Below are 15,833 nucleotides of genomic sequence, written 5' to 3'. Positions count from 1 at the left end.
GAGACCCAAAGCTTGCCACAGCCTAAGGCATGTTCTGGCAGGGAACCAACCACAGGAAGCGGGTAGAAGGGTCCAGGCAAGTCTGGGACAAAAAGAGCAAAAGCAAGGTACAAATGAAGTTGGGGTTGCTTGTCAGTCTCCCCATGGTCTCTCACCCACATCTCTTCCAGGTCTCGGCTCCACACGTCTCAACTCCACATGTCTCGACTCCAAATGTCTCAATTTCATATGTCTCCTTCCATGTCCCCCAAGTCCCTGGTGCAAGTGCAAAGCTGAGAAGCAAGAGAGATTTCTTCACAGGTCTCTGCTCCTAGCACCTCCCCTAAGTCTCCTTCCAGTCTTCTTCAGCTTTGCCCCCCTGCTCAGCTCCACCCTTCAGTAGGTGGCGCAGGGAACACAGAGCCTCCCCTTTTTATGGAAATTACTCTCTGTAACATTTTCAGTCTCTGGGGTGCAAATGCCACCTGTTTCCTGCATCCAGGATGTCCTTCCTTCCCTGATTTCCTCAGCTGAGCTCCTACTTAATGCATAAATCCTAGAGAGTGCCACTTACTTGGGGGAAAATTTTCCTTCCTTCCCTGGCAGAAGCTCCAAAAGGCTAGAAAATTAATTTTGATGAATTTAGGGAATGGCAGCACCTTTCTTTGAGAAAACTGCCATAATAAATATTTCAATCTACCACGTCTGTGCTGCGACTGGCACTCCCCAGTGGCATTCCTGGACAAAGAGCAGCCAGCTACATGCACGAGTCCTCAAACCTGTCCAGAGCACATTCACATCCCGCTGCTTCTCATCAGGTCCAGAACTCCCAGGTAGCATGATCTCAGTCACATTGTAAATTGCAATGTTTGTTCATAGCGTAATGGTGGTCCCTAGGAAAAGGGGATGTTCCAGGTTCCCTGCCCCACCCCAAAGGAGGGTGGAGCTGAGCAGAGAAAAGAAGAGGAGAGAAGGAATCTGGAGAAAAAGGAAGTAGGATGGAGAGCCAGAAGGAGACTTAAGGAAGCCACAAGGAGCAGCAAGCATGTGATGAAGAAACTGTGCTTGTTTCTTAGCCCTCGACTGGTTAAAACAGATGTGGGTGAGAGACCCGTGGGAAGGTTGACTGTGGAAGTGTTTATCTTGATTTTGATTTCGCTCTTTCCTCCCAGACTTGTCTGGCCATTTCTGACCCTTTTCCATGGGTCCCGGCCAGAAGATGCTTTAGTCTTGTGGCAGCTTTCAGGCCTTGCTTTGGGCCAGTTCCCTTTGGGTGGCCTTTGCCCACGAGGGGATGGGTAACTTAGATGTTTGATTTAGAAATTACATTCTTTGTCTTTCATATTGTATACTCATTGTGTTAAAGTTCCTTTTCATTAAAGTCTGACATGTTTTGTCTTGATGCGGTGGGTGGCAGAACCTATTTAGAGCAGGCAGCTTTGGGGGTTCAGTGGTGCCCCTCTGTCTGCCCTGTAATAACAGCTCTTTATTTGTTTTAAAAATTTTAATTAATCAATTTATAGATATTTTACAACTTCTTTCATTTTTTTAAACAATGTTTGCTTTCTTTTTTCAAGTGTAGGCCTTGTAGCAGGTCCAGCACCAGTTCACCTGTGCACCATCGCCATCGTCTCTTGTGTCCATAGCTCTTTATTCTACCAGGGTGTACATAGGGAATTTGGTGTTGTCACATTTGTTTGGCTCCTCAGGGCCTAACACTGTGCTTGGCTCTTATCATTTAGTTAATGTTTGAGCAGCTTTTGCTCCTGCATGCACAGCTCTGGCATCCTCTTGAAAGAGCTCTTTCCCTGTCTCTTTCCTGATCTACTGCCTGCACGCTCCTCCCCCCCCCCCCCCCCGGCCCAACTCCTCTGCCCCCCACCCCATTTGGACAGCCCTTGTATAACTCCTATCACAAACTCTTGCCATTGCCACTTTCTCATCTCTATTTCAACCCGCCCTCCCCCAAACACACCATAAACGCTAAGCTCCTTAGGAGCAAGCGCAATGTGTTTGTTCAACTTTTGTTCACGTGTTACCAGCAGTTGTGAAGTCTGTGCTGAACCCTGGAGAGGGGAGAAATCTGTCAGTGCGCCCCAAGACAGCGGTGAGGAGGGGAGGGCTCAGTGTGGAAACATCTCTCCAGAGAGCTTGCTGCAGGACTGCCCTGGCTCCCGCCAACGGAGAGGCCCCGCCGCTGTGCTGGCGATTACTATAATAGAAGCCACTTCTCTCTCAAATCCCATTGGCTAATAAGAGAATGAATTTAGGGCATTGTCTTTCAAAGAATATCTTTATTCAGTCCCCGCCAATTTCCTATTCAGTCCCTGCCAATTTCCTACAATGCGTCCTCTTAACAAGCCCCGAGTCCCAGAAGCCGGAGGCAAACAGGTGTCCCAGAATGGGTCGAACTTGCAATCCTGGGCAGCCCTTGAACCCACTTTCCCAGCCTTCACAGTCAGATCTCTGCCGAATAATAAGACCCACAAATCTTTTGTCTGGAAAATTATCTTTCTGTAACAGTGGAAGCTGTTGCCATGGAAATAAAATAGCCTATTAGCCCAAATCTACCAAAACACGGGGAGAGGCCCCACTGCATTTCCGAGGTCCTTCATTAATAAGGAGAAAAGCAGATTAACCTTTGAGAGAATTGACAAGAATGGCCGTGACTTGCTGGATTATGATTTTCATGTTGAGTTTATCTGGGCGACTATCTCAGTCTGGAGCAGCCATGCTGGGTGGAAAGAAATAAGGATGAGACTCATGGAAGATTCAAATGCCCGCCAGGTGTGGTCTCTGTGTCTTGACCCAGGAATTCCTGGGGAGGGCGCATCCCTAGGTCTGGCTACTGGAAGGAGGATTTTCCTGTTTCCTGTTGAGCAGCTGCTGAAAGAGGCAGGGCACTGCAGAGGGCTCCCAGCAGCAGTCGGGATGCCAGGCAAGAGCCAGAGACAGATGGCACTGAACCCAGCCTGCTCGGGGCTGCCTTCCACTCCCCCAGAGTCCAGAGTACAACCCCCAGTCTCTGAGTGGGCAATAAGGACTCAGCCGCTCTCTGTGTCAGTCACAGAATGGGTGCCAAGCAGAGGTGCTTCACAGTCCACAGCTACCCCGAGACCCCAGTTGCCGGGTAGACCTGCCCTCCCCCGCAACCTGGCTGGTGAGAGCCATCAGTATTTTAGCCAAAGGTAGGTGGCAGGTGGGAAGGGCTGGTGTCCTGACAGGTACCAAAAGGGACTCTGTTCCCAGGAAAATGACAAGAGCCACCAGGAGCTCGTGCTTGATGACAGCTCAAAGGTTTACAGGGATTATTTTTCATCCTGTTTTTTGTTGTTGTTGTTGTTGTTGTCGTTATTGTTGTTGTTTGTTTGTTTTAAAGATAAGGAATGTTCATATAAGTATCAGTCATCATGATGAATTTTCAGACCATGATGTGTTTTTAGTTTTGGGGACATCATTCTATCCTCTCAAGCACCTTTTCTTGGGAGAGAAAAGCATCATTACCAGGAAAATACAAGGCACCTGGTGATGTCAGCATTGGCCTCATGGCTGGAGACAAGAGGATGTGAACGAAAGAGCTCCTGCACTCATTTCCCCACTCATGTGTTCATGTTTAACGAGACTTGGGGGGAGCCCAGAAGGAGGGTTTCCCTGAATGACCTTATTCTTGGCCAAACTGAGCTCACCATCCTAACAAATGTCCCCATCTTAGCAGCAAAAGACAACAGAAGGTTTACTTCTTGCTAGTATCTGGGTTCAATCAGGTGGTTAGCAAGCCTTTTGAAGATGAGATTCTTCTTCTCTGGGATTTGGAGGTGTCTTACTGGATCCCAGCATCTTCTGTGACTTGAAGAGCTCTTGAGGGAAGGATGGGGGGATTCTAAGAACCAGGCTGCCTTCTTTCTCCCCATTCGATAGAACTTACCCTTAGAGATGAGGTGATACAAAATGTGTTCTGGCAAGGTGCAAAGGCAGTACAACTTCAAGGGTCAGAGACAGTAAGAAGCTCTGATACAATGCTGATTTACAGTGGAAAACAGATACTCATTACTTGCACGCTTGTAGAAATTCTATAGCTACTGTGCCTCCAACATTGCCTGAAGCATATGTAGAGAATTCTAAATCCTGCAACATGTTTCTCAGTAATGGGTTTCCTTGAACTAATATGGTTGTGAAGCAATGAAAAGCACATTCTTCTGCTGTACAGTCACATCAGACAGGAGCATGTAAAGGTCTCTGATAAGTCCTGCATTGAAAGAAAATCTTTCCATACTTGAAACATTTGTTCAAAGAGCTGGTGAGGAAGTAACAGGGCCATGATCCTCACTGTGTGCTATTAGCAAGTCTATACTAACCTACATTGAAACACAGTATATCTTCAACAGAGGGCGGGAGACTTATTTCACTGGCTCACTTAGCTAGTAAACAAGTAATGACTCAGTTTTCTCACCTGAAAAATGGGGGCAAGAAGAAAACTGTGTCGTTACAAACTTGCCTAGCTTGGTCCTGGGGTTACAGCTAGTCCTCCTGGAAGCCATATACCACAAAGATAACAGATAAATAACTAAAATAATCATGAGTTGTGTCAAGCGGTGAATGGAAATTGGGTTGCTAGATGGGAGGGGCAGGCTTTCTAAGGAGGCGATGTTTAAACTAAGACCTGAGTAATGAGAGGACAGTTGCATAGTAAGACAAGAGTAGGACACAGCATGGGCATTACATATAAGGAAACGAATAAAAAGCTAAATGAATTGTGGATTGGGGTTTAATGTACTATTTTGAAATTTTCAGATAAAACCCTTCAAAGAGATGTTACCTTGCACCCTCAAAACATCAAGCCTTCCTTATCTTTTCTCTTTCTACTGCTCTCTGTTGACAGGGTTCACCCAGGGGGAATGTTCAGGATTTTAGTGTGGCGGTATCTCAACCTAGGACTTCCGTCATTTGGTTGGATAATTCCTCCTGTGTATTATTGGATGTTTAGCAGTATCTCTGACCTGGGTCCTGTAGTACTTTGCTTACAAAAATTGTCCCTTGAGGGACATAATCACCTTCAGGTGAGAACCATTGCCCTCTCATTGTAGAGATGTTATATAGGGACCATAACGTCACCTCTTCATTTTCCTAGACCTTGTGGCTCTCAACTTAGGAACGGGTCACACATGGTCACCCAGCACAACTCCAGCTTCCAGTGACAGCAGGCCTCAATAAAGTGTATCTATGTTTGCCCTCTTCTTCCCCATGCCCCAGAAAAGTCCAAGTTAATTTCCAGCCATCCCATACCAACCTTTCAAGAGATGGAAGGAAAGTTCCTTGGTTTTGCATTCCAGCAGCCTGTAACCTGAGACCTTTGTGTTTCTTGACATCCTGTTTTGATTTCCGTGCTGGGCTTAGAGAAGGGAACACATACTTCCCTGGAAGTCCTGTGCATTCCAGAGAAAATCAATAGGCTCTGAAGAAGAGAGTAGGGTCCAGGGGCTTGGTGGTGGAATGTACAAGGTTGGTCAGTGGATGGAGAAAGACAGGCAGGGAGAGAGCGCTCTGCAGGCTCACAAGATGTGGCTCTGCACTTCTCAGGTGTCTCTGCAAGTCATTCAACCTGAGACTTGGTTTCTGTCCTTGGAAAAGGGGGGATATGCTGCCTTTACTAGTGGTTGCTGTTTACTTACTATGTAAGTACTACATTTTATTAATTCTTGCTTTACAGGATACAAAGTATTATGGCTATGTTAACCAATGTAATGTCACTTTACATAACATAATAAAGATTAAGAATTTGCAAACTGTAAAGTATGCTATAAAAAATCCAAAGACTGGGGCCTCCTTGGTGACATAAGGGGTTAAGTCTCAGCACTATGAAGCTGTTGGCTGCCACTGCAGCTCGAGTTCAAACCCCAGCCAGGGAGCTACCCACATGGCACAGCTGCTCCCCTCAGCAATGCATTTCAGTAGATCCGCCTATTCTGTTCCCCACTCTGTCTTTGGAGAGTCCTCTCACCACCGTGAGCCCCTCACCTCTGGCCTACACCCCAGCTCCTGTATGCATAAATCAATGAATCTTTTAAAAAATCCAAGGACTAATTAGGATTATCATTTACTTCAGATATTACACCTATAAATGAAGAAACCTCCGAGAGGTAAAATAGCAGAGTGGTTAAGTGCCCATCTCAGGGACAACCAGCCCTGGAGTCAACCTGGAAACTTCATTAGCTGTGTGACATTTGGCCATGGTACCCATCTTCCTGGGAGTTGGTGTTTCCATTTGTGAAATGGAGCTAAATAGGAATTTACACAGTTTCATTCGATCATGCATGTGAAGCTCTTAGCACAGCACCTGCCAAAGATCAAGTGTCTTTCTGTGTATCACTCTCACCCAAAGGGACCTTTAACTAGAAGAGCAGAATTATGAGGTTGAGAGGGAATAGCATAGAGGGGTGTAGGAGCCTGAATCTGCAGAAAGCAAGGGAAAGGGCCAGCTCACTGTGACAATTCTGGCATATTCTGACTCAGAAGGAAAGGAATAATATGACCATGGCCTTGTGTATGCTGTGCCAAATATGATAAATGGAAGAATCTTGCCAGTGACTCTGCTGAAATCCTACCTCCATTTCTGCTGCCAGGACCGGCCACTTTTACTCTCTGACACTAATCCTAGGAATTTTTCTTCATTAAGCCAACTCCTGAAAATGTACTCGCAAGTATGGATGTCTACATCTCAGCACAGACCTGCTTCCTGAGTGCTGCCAATCCACTAGATGAGGCCGAGAACTAAAGAACTGCAGGAAATAATAAAGGAAAATAAACCTGCACAGTAAAGTAGCAGGTTGCAAAATCAATATAGAAAAATTGGTAGCATTTCTAAATGCAAACAATGGACTAGGAGAGAAAGAAATCCAGAAAATAATTTCATTTATAATTGCATCAAAAAGAATTAAGTACCAAGGAATAAACTTTCAAAGGAGGTGAAAGACCTGTGCACTGAAAATTGTATGATATTGTTAAAAGAAATGAAAAGATAACCCTTGCTTAGGGTTTGGAGGAATTATTAAAATGATTACCCTACCCAAAGCAATTTACATATTTAATGCAATTCCAAGTTTTAGTGGCATTCTTCAAGAAAATAGAACAAAATTTAAAATAATTTCATGGAACCACTAGATTCCCCAAATAGCCAAAGTAATATTGACAAAAAAGAAGAGCAGAGATATCATGACCCAGATTTCAAACTATGCTACAAAGATATAGAATTAAAGTAGTATGATGTTGAAATGAAAATAGACTCACAAGCCAATGGAATAGAGTTGAGAGTCAAGAAGTATATCCACCATTATATGGATGATTGATTTACAACAAAGGAGTTAAGGATATACATTGGAGAAAGGAAAGTTTCTTTAATATATAGTATTGGGAGAATGAGGCAGCCACATGTAAAAGAATGAATCTTGTCCACTGTGTAACACTGCACACAAAAATTTACTCAAAATTGCATTACAAATTTGGATGTAAAACCTGGAACCAATACATAGAAGAAAATAGGCAAAACACTTCGCAACATTGGCTTAACTGCTCTTTGGGGACCTGAATTCTATGACAAAGAAAACAAGCAAAAATAAATAAATGGTACTATAGCAAACTAAAAAATTTCTGCATAGTGCAATAAACTATCAATAAAAAAAAAGATGCCCTACTGTATGGAAAAATATTGGCACAGCATACATCTGACGAAGGCTAATATAAAGCTCTGCAAAGAACTCATGCTTCTCAACAAAGAAATAACCCAATCAAAAAAAAGCTAAATAGACACTTTTTCCAAAGAAGACACATATATCGCCAACAAGCACAAAGAAAGATGTTAATTTTCATTAATCATTAAAGGTGTGCAACACCATATCAAAGCCACAGTGAGATACCACCTCACTCCCATGAAAATGATCTGTATTAAAAGAAACAACAAGTTTTGGCAAGAGTATGAAAAAAGAAACCTACATGCGTGGTTGGTGGGACTACAAACTGCTCCAATCTCTATGAAAAACAATACGGAGACCCCTCAAAAATGTTCAAGATGGAACCACCATTACGATTCAGCAATTCCACTCCTTGGCATTTATCCAAGAATGCAAAAACACTAATTTAATTTGAAGGGATGTGTGCACCCTTGTGTTCATTTCAGCCCTATTTACACTGGCCAAATTATGGAAATAACCTAAGTGCTCAACAGCAGATGAGGAAATTAAAAAACTGTGGTGTAGATACACAATGGAATACGACTATACTATATAAAAAAAGATGAACGCTTGTCATTTTGACATCGATGGAACTGAAGGGGATTATTTTAAGTGAAATAAGTTAGAAGGAGAAAGATAAATATCAGATGATTTCACTCATATGTGGAATAAAAAGAAACAAAACAAAGAAACAGACAAAACAAAACTAAAACAAACCCTTGAAATTGGGTTGTAAAACTGAGGCTACCGAAGAGGGTGAGTGGAACTGGGGAGTGATGGGGTGGGGGGAGGGTACCCAGTGGAATTTGATGAGGCATTATTGGTGTTTTGGTGGTGGGCTTGGGAACATACATTGAAGAGATGTGAGTTTATACCCCTAAAACCTATAGTGTTGTACACAATGTTACCTCAATTAAATACTTTTTTTTTTTCTTTTAAAAACAGGCCTACTACAGGTAGTTGGGGCTCTTTCTTTCCAGACTGTTCTGTAACACAGTAGGAACACAGAGTTAACCCACCTGAGAGTGCAGGGCAGGGTTTTGGTCCATCTATCCATTCTGGTTGAGAGTTGTGTCTTAGTCCACTTGGGCAGCAGTTATGAAAAATACCACAGAATTAAGTGTTACAAGCAACACAGACTTATGTCTCACAGCTCTGGATGGAGGTCAAGGTGCCAGATTTGGTGTCTGAGGAGAGCACAGTTCCTGGCTCATAAACAGCCATCTCCTAATGTGCTGACAGAGAAGGGGTGTGGGATCTTTCTTGGTTCTCTTTTATATGGACTCCCCCCTCAAGACTTCATCGCTTCCCAAAGACTTTGGAGGTCAGAATTTCAACTGATGAGTTTGGAGGGGACACAAAAATTCAGCCCATGACAACTGCTTCTGGAGTGTCACTCTCTGGTTGCCCAGAGTCCCAGCGGTGGGTCACAGCTGCCTTCACAGCTGGAGGTGGCTACCTACAGAGGGCTTGTGGGACTATCTGCCCCTTTCCAACAAATTCTGGAAGCTTGGGGCTCCAGACACAAATGCAGCACTGGCTGCTTGACGAAGGAGAGATGTCAGAGACCCTTGTTTCCACCCCATCTCCCAGAGGGGGAGCTGTGCTGAAGCTGTTGAAATATTGATGGGACTCTAAAAAATATGTGGAATCCACTAAGGAAATTGGAAAACATCAGTCACAGTTCTGTTTATTTGGTGCCTTTTTAAGCATGGCAAATTTTTCTTCAGGAGAGAAAATTAAAATAAAGTAAAACCATGAGTGAACTCTCCAGGGTGAGGCCCAGAACTCACTTCTCTGCCTGTTCCCAGCCAGGCCCCTCACTGCTAATGTTGAGCTTTTGCTTAAAAAGCCTTCTTTTTTCAGGATCACAGAACTCGCTTCCTCTCATTAGATAGCAGAGAGGGTTAAGGAAGAAAATACACCTCCGTAGGACATTCTGGGACGACATCTCCCAGAAAATAGACGTCCGTGTCCCCAGACTACCCTGGCTGTATCTGGGTTCTCCCCCACCTGGTGTGGTTATTTATTGTCTGTATACCCTGACTCTAACCCTAACCCTAACCCTCCTTTGAGTCTCCATAGTTTCCTCTTTACAATGTTGGTAATAACAGCACCCACCTCTTGGGGTGATGTTGAGGATTAAATGGAACACGATTGTCCCATTTAATTCTCAATGCATGTGCATGCGAAGAGCCCCATCTTGGCAGCTGAGGGTTAGGATTCAATCCCCCACTCTTTTCCTTCTTCAGTTTTAGTCTTCTGAGCCCCATCAGAGACCCTTCAATAGGCCTCTTAAACCTGCAGCTAAACCTTGGGGGTCGGTCTGACCTGTGGACATGAGCTGCAAGGGAAGATGCTATAGGAAACCCGGCCACATTTCCCAAGAATTGGGTGGGAGAGGGGAGATAATTCTCAGTCAAGTGCATCTGGTTCTGGTTTAGCCCCATGATTATCCCAGCACTCCCAAATCAACGTGAAAAGGAGCATGGACAAAAAGGGATTAATCCCAACTCCACCACCATTGCCTAGACCACCCTGCATTGTTACACTTCTTCCAGATGCCACACTCTGCCACACTTAAAATGTGCTTTTAAGTTTACAGATCTGTTTCTGGCTTGTATTGGATGCAACATGTAGGTGGAATGCATACTGAAAAGGTTGGGGGGCGGGGGGTGGTAGGCCAGGGGTGAGGAAACTACTTAAATTCCTAAAGCATCGTATGCAAGCGGTACCGTAAATACTAATGAAATTGAAATAATGAGAATATTAAACATAAGGCTGTGTGTGTTGGAGCAGACCATTTGGCTGTGCATAATTATATTTTAGCAGCAGGTAACAGCTCACATTCTTGGGAATTTTAAGCCCAAAAGGGAGGGAGAAATATCCTTCTTTTAGGAGGTTATCGTGGGTATGAGGAGAATGCCTGTTTTTGCAAACCACAGGACTCACAAAAACTGGCAGCCTACAAATGACCCAGCTCTTCCTGCCCTTACAGTGCCAGCCAACATCTGGTGTCTTTCTCCAGTGACTGCCAATGGCCCGACCGCTGGTAGGTGTCTCCTGGGACCTGGAATTTACCAGGCTCCTGTTCTTTCGTAATTCTATTTGCTTTGGCCAAGACATCAGGACAGAGGTGTTAAATGTGGTCCCTGTTTGAATGTAGCTCACTGGGGAGACTGATTAGAGACTCTGAGCAGCTCATGGTCATGAATATTCAGGGCAGGGAGAAAAAGCAAACAGGATTTGTGGGACACGTAACTGAAGACAAGTAAATAGGCAAGCAGAGTAACAGGAATGAAACACAGGAACCATGACCAATATTTCACCAAGTGGACTCCAGGGGCGCCCTTGTGATGTGGGGATGAAGGGCAGGGGCCTACCCCATTTATTCTCAGTGCCCAGCACAGTGCGCCAAGCCAGTGGGCTTTCAACAAAGATTTGTTGAATAAACAATAGGTTAAAAACTCTCTACCCCTTTCCTGCAGGTATTTTGTTTGTCATAAACAATAATTCAGTGTTTCTTGAAGTGCTCTGCTCAACAGAATTGTAAGCATGTTCCCCCAAGATTCTAATCACCTGGTTAGGAAATCCAAATGTGCCTAAGCACTGCTGTGAAGGGATTTTGCAGATGGATTTAAGTCCAAGACAGTGGACCTAATTACAGAGATAGTGCAGTGGGTCTGACCCAATCAGGTGAATCTTTTAAGAGCAGTTTTTCCATGACCAGTAGCAGAAAGGACGTCAAAGAGACTCTAGGCTTGAGAAAGACAAGACAGGCTCCTGCTGGCTTGAAGATGAAGTGACTCCTGTTCAGGGACTTGAGAATGGCCCTTTCAACCCCGGGTCTATGGCCTTCAAGGAAATGGGTGACTAGTCATATAACCACAAGGAACTAACTTCTACCCACAGCATGAATGAGCTGAGGAGCTGATTCTTCCCCCAGAACTTCCGCTAAGAGCCCACCCAGCCCAGATGACACCTAATTTTTGACCTTGTAAGACCTCAGCAGAGAGCTCCCAGTAGAGCTCCCTTCAACTTTGACCTATTGAACTGTAAGTGAATAAGTGATACAGTTTTAAGCACCTTGATTTGTGGTAATTTATGACACAACAATAGAAAACTAATATAAGTGTGAATAGAGACAGTCCAGACATTTCTTTTCTGGCCAGTAGTAGAGCATAGAGTGATTTGGGACATGTCCTTGGACTTTGATCCATACTGCCTACATTCAAATCCCATCTCTGCTGCTTTCCTAAATAAAGGACCATGGGTAAGTTATTTAATTTCTCTGGTCCTCCATTGCTTCATGTGTGAAATGGGTATAATAACAGTATCTCCATCACAAGATCATGTTGAGCATCAAATGAGATGAAATATCTGAAGTGCTAGTAAAAATGCAGCACATCTCACATGCTTTATATATCCTTTTCCTGATGCTGCTGTTGCTGTTATTACTAAGTAGATTTCTAGAATCTTCTCCCAGAGCCCAGAACCTGGGAAAGCTGGACCACAGACCCAGGTGGGACAACCACCAGAAGCAGCTCCCTTTGCTAACCTCTGGTTTCTCATATCCAGCCCTCTCGGCTCATGCATATTCTCTGCTGGCTCCTGCGGGCATTTGAACTGCAATCTCTGATCTTAGATTAACTAGCTACAGAGTGAAACAAAAGCTCAATCCAACCTTCGCCTATGAAGGCAAGCCAAGACCCTCATTCATCAGTTGAGTGGACACAGTCTGCTCCTAAACCCTATTCAATTTCTCTTTGGAAAGATGTAGAGAGCTGGCTGGAGATTGGCTTGAAAGGACATGTACAAGGACTCTCATGGGTCTTTGAACTGAAGATCCCAATGGGAAAAGTGGTTCATAAGGGTTCTCAACACATTTGGGGCTGTCATTGCCTCCTGCTTTATAAAATAAAGGGCCACATGAGACCTGTGGAAAATGTATCCACCACCCAAGGCTCCAAAGTCCAAGTGTCCACTGGACACTGAGACTGGTGAGTGCTAGTTGCTCAACAACCCTCCTGCCTTTCTCTTCCATCATTCTAAATGAGCCAGTGGCCTGGATCCTTGCCAAAAAGTAGGAGGAAAATGCTTTGTCAAGCCCACAGCCATCTTTCTGTCTCAGTTTCAATTAGCCCAGAGCAGCTGAGGAAGCTGTGTGAGAGCCTGCAGCAAGGCTGGGAAAGCGCATCCCAGCTGGTGGGGAGGAGGACAGGAAGGGGAGTAGCATGTGTTTTCATTACAGGGGAGCCTCGTGTGGGCACTTGACAGCTTCTGCCCTGTCTCTAAGGCACAGTCTCCAGCAGCCACAAGAAAACATTTCACTACTACAATGCCTCAGTTTCCCTTCTTAGATCTATGACCTCTCCAAACTGTGAGAATGAATTACTGACAGGAAAATATTCCTCGTCTAGTTTTCAGCCTCAATTTGGAGCAAAAGCAGAATAGACCAGAAGGCTGCACACAACTCTCTCTCCCCTTGACTCTGTTTCTAGAACTCAAGCTTGTGTGTGGTACACCAACACTTTGAATATTACACATTTGCCTATTCTCTGATATTCCTTCTTAAGACTTTTCTTTTCCTTTTCTGTTTTTCCATGGAGCCTTGCTACTCAAAGTGAGCTTCTGGGCCCACCAACACTGGCATCATCTAAAAGTTAATTAGATGTAATCTCAGACCTGTTCCAGGCCCATTGAATAAAACACTGCAGTTGAACACGAATCTCAGAAAATTGATGCATGTGTTGAAATTCTAGAAGGAATCTCTTTCCTAGAAGTCTTTCTTGTCCGGAAAGTGAAATGAAATCACCAACTGACTTAAGAGAAATTAATGAGATGGAATCAGAAAATAAAGTAAGAAGGGGGATAGAAATTCTTAACTATTGAGTTAAAAAAAAAAAAACAAACCTCAGTTTAAATTCATGGCAGAAATATCTGTATTCATAGTTATACAACACATTTTCCCAACTGCTCAATCAGTTAAAAGAGAGAGAAAGAACAAAGAGAACGTGGACATAAGAACTAAATGAGATCAAGAGACTCCAGGTCTCTGGGAGTGATGCCATCCATTCCTGCGCCAGGGAGCCACAAAACAGACAGCCAAGTCAGTGCCCAGTTGCCTTATCATGGCCATAGCTGGGGAACACTTCTGGATGTGTGGCATACAGAAGGGGCACAGATCTTCTGTGTCCAGAGAATTTGCCTCAGTCTCCATCTGACCCCAAGATCATAATGGTGCCTGTGCCCTGGGGTGGAGTAGGACCCTCTGTACCTTCAATTTTAATGTGACCTTCAGTGTCAATATGGCCTGTAAAACAGGGGGCAATTAAATCCAGTTCTTGATAGTTCTACATGCAACCAACCTGACACTTTTTGTTTGATTTCTTTCATGGCTATCATATTATCATGTCATATATCATAGGCTCTGAAGATTCCAATTTTATCCTTCCTGGGGAGAAGTAGAAATAATGAAGTAGACTGGTAATATAATAGATTATCAGAGATGGGAATGACCTCAGGAGTCATAAAATATAACCATCTCTTCCTTTTTTTTTAAGATTTATTTTTTTATTTATGTATACAGAACTGGGGTACAGGCCAGAAGTGCAGGGATGGTGAGAGGATTCACCAGAGACAAAGTGGGGAGCAGAAAAGGCTGACTGATGAAATACACTGCTGAGGGGAGCAGCGGGCAGATCAGGAGAGGTCTGCCATGCCATGTGGATCACCTCCAGGGCAGGGGATGGAACTCATGCGGAAGTGGCTTTAGCTTCTTAGTGCTGTGCTCCAACCCACTGTGCCACCAGGGAGAGCCCCCATCTCTTCCTTTATCTATCTATTCATTATCCACCCATCCATCCATCTATCCATCCATCCATCTATCCATCCATCCATCCATTCATCCATTCATCCTTCCATTAATTTGATAGACATTTATTGAATAACTACAAGATGTCAGGGATCTTGGTAGACAGCAGGCAATCTAATACTAGACAAAGTCAGATGTTTAGCCTGTCCTCAGGTAGCTTACCTTTTAGTAAAGAAAGTAGTTAGTACCTAGTTTCTTTATTGAAGTTGATAAACATGAGAGAGAGGACTGTGTTTTGCAGATGTGTCATGCAGATAGAGTCTAAGTTCCCCTAGAGATTTTAGGGTAGAGCTTTTAGGAAAACAGGGAGCAAAATCAGCTTTTGAGATGCATCATATAAGCCAGATAGCGACCTTGCCACTCCCTTCCAGTTTCTCCCTTAGCAAAAGGCCCAGGTTGAGTTTGCAATAGAAACAATACTTGCTAGAATGCAAGCCTTGCTGTGGCTGTTTGTCTACTTTCTTACATATGTTAATTTAATCCCTTACCAGTTTGTTTCATTCAGCCACCAACCAGGAATTGTGGCAAAGGAAACCATGAGATACTGGTGTCTCTGGAAGTCTGAAAGACTGCTTCTCCACGAGGTAGATTGAAAGGATGCCGCCCTTTAAAAGTCGCTTTATACCAAGCATTACGTGAAACGTTACCTGCATAATCTCCTTAATTCTTGCAATAACTCTGGGAGCTAGGTGCTGTCATTTCCCATTATACAGAGGTAGACAATTAGGCTGTACCCAAGGCCACAGAGCTGCTGACTGGTATAGAACTGGCTTCTGCATCGTAGGCTCCGCCTGGGGTAGGAAACACAGTCATTTTCATGAGTGACCACACAACAGTTCTCTCCACTCTCCACTCAGCACTGTCTTCATAGGCACATGTGCAGCCACTGGGGCCCTAGTGGGGTCTGATGCTGGGTCTAATGCTCTGTAGTCATTATCTTAAAACTCCTAATAATTGTATGTTTGATTAGGGACTTCGTAAGTCAATTCCAAGATAAGGGAAGCATGCTTGGTCCTGCCCCCTGCTGCATCCCCACCTCCCAGCCACTTCTGCTGGCTAAGTCTCAGCTAGATAGCAGGCCTGTGCCCCCAATAGCCCTGACCCTGCGCTGCCTCTCCTTTGGACACTGCACAGGGAAAGCAGCCACCCCCACACCTGGCACCTTAGGAAGTGATGCTTCCCTGTCTTATCAGAGGCCTAAGGATCAGCATGAGTAGTGGCAAGTTTGTGTGGCATCTCGGGACCAGCAAAGTCTG

This window comes from Condylura cristata, unplaced genomic scaffold (genome assembly GCF_000260355.1).
Source record: "Condylura cristata isolate star-nosed mole 26May11 unplaced genomic scaffold, ConCri1.0 scaffold00004, whole genome shotgun sequence".
Lineage (NCBI taxonomy): Eukaryota > Metazoa > Chordata > Mammalia > Eulipotyphla > Talpidae > Condylura > Condylura cristata.
Note: the sequence above shows the minus strand (reverse complement) of the source record.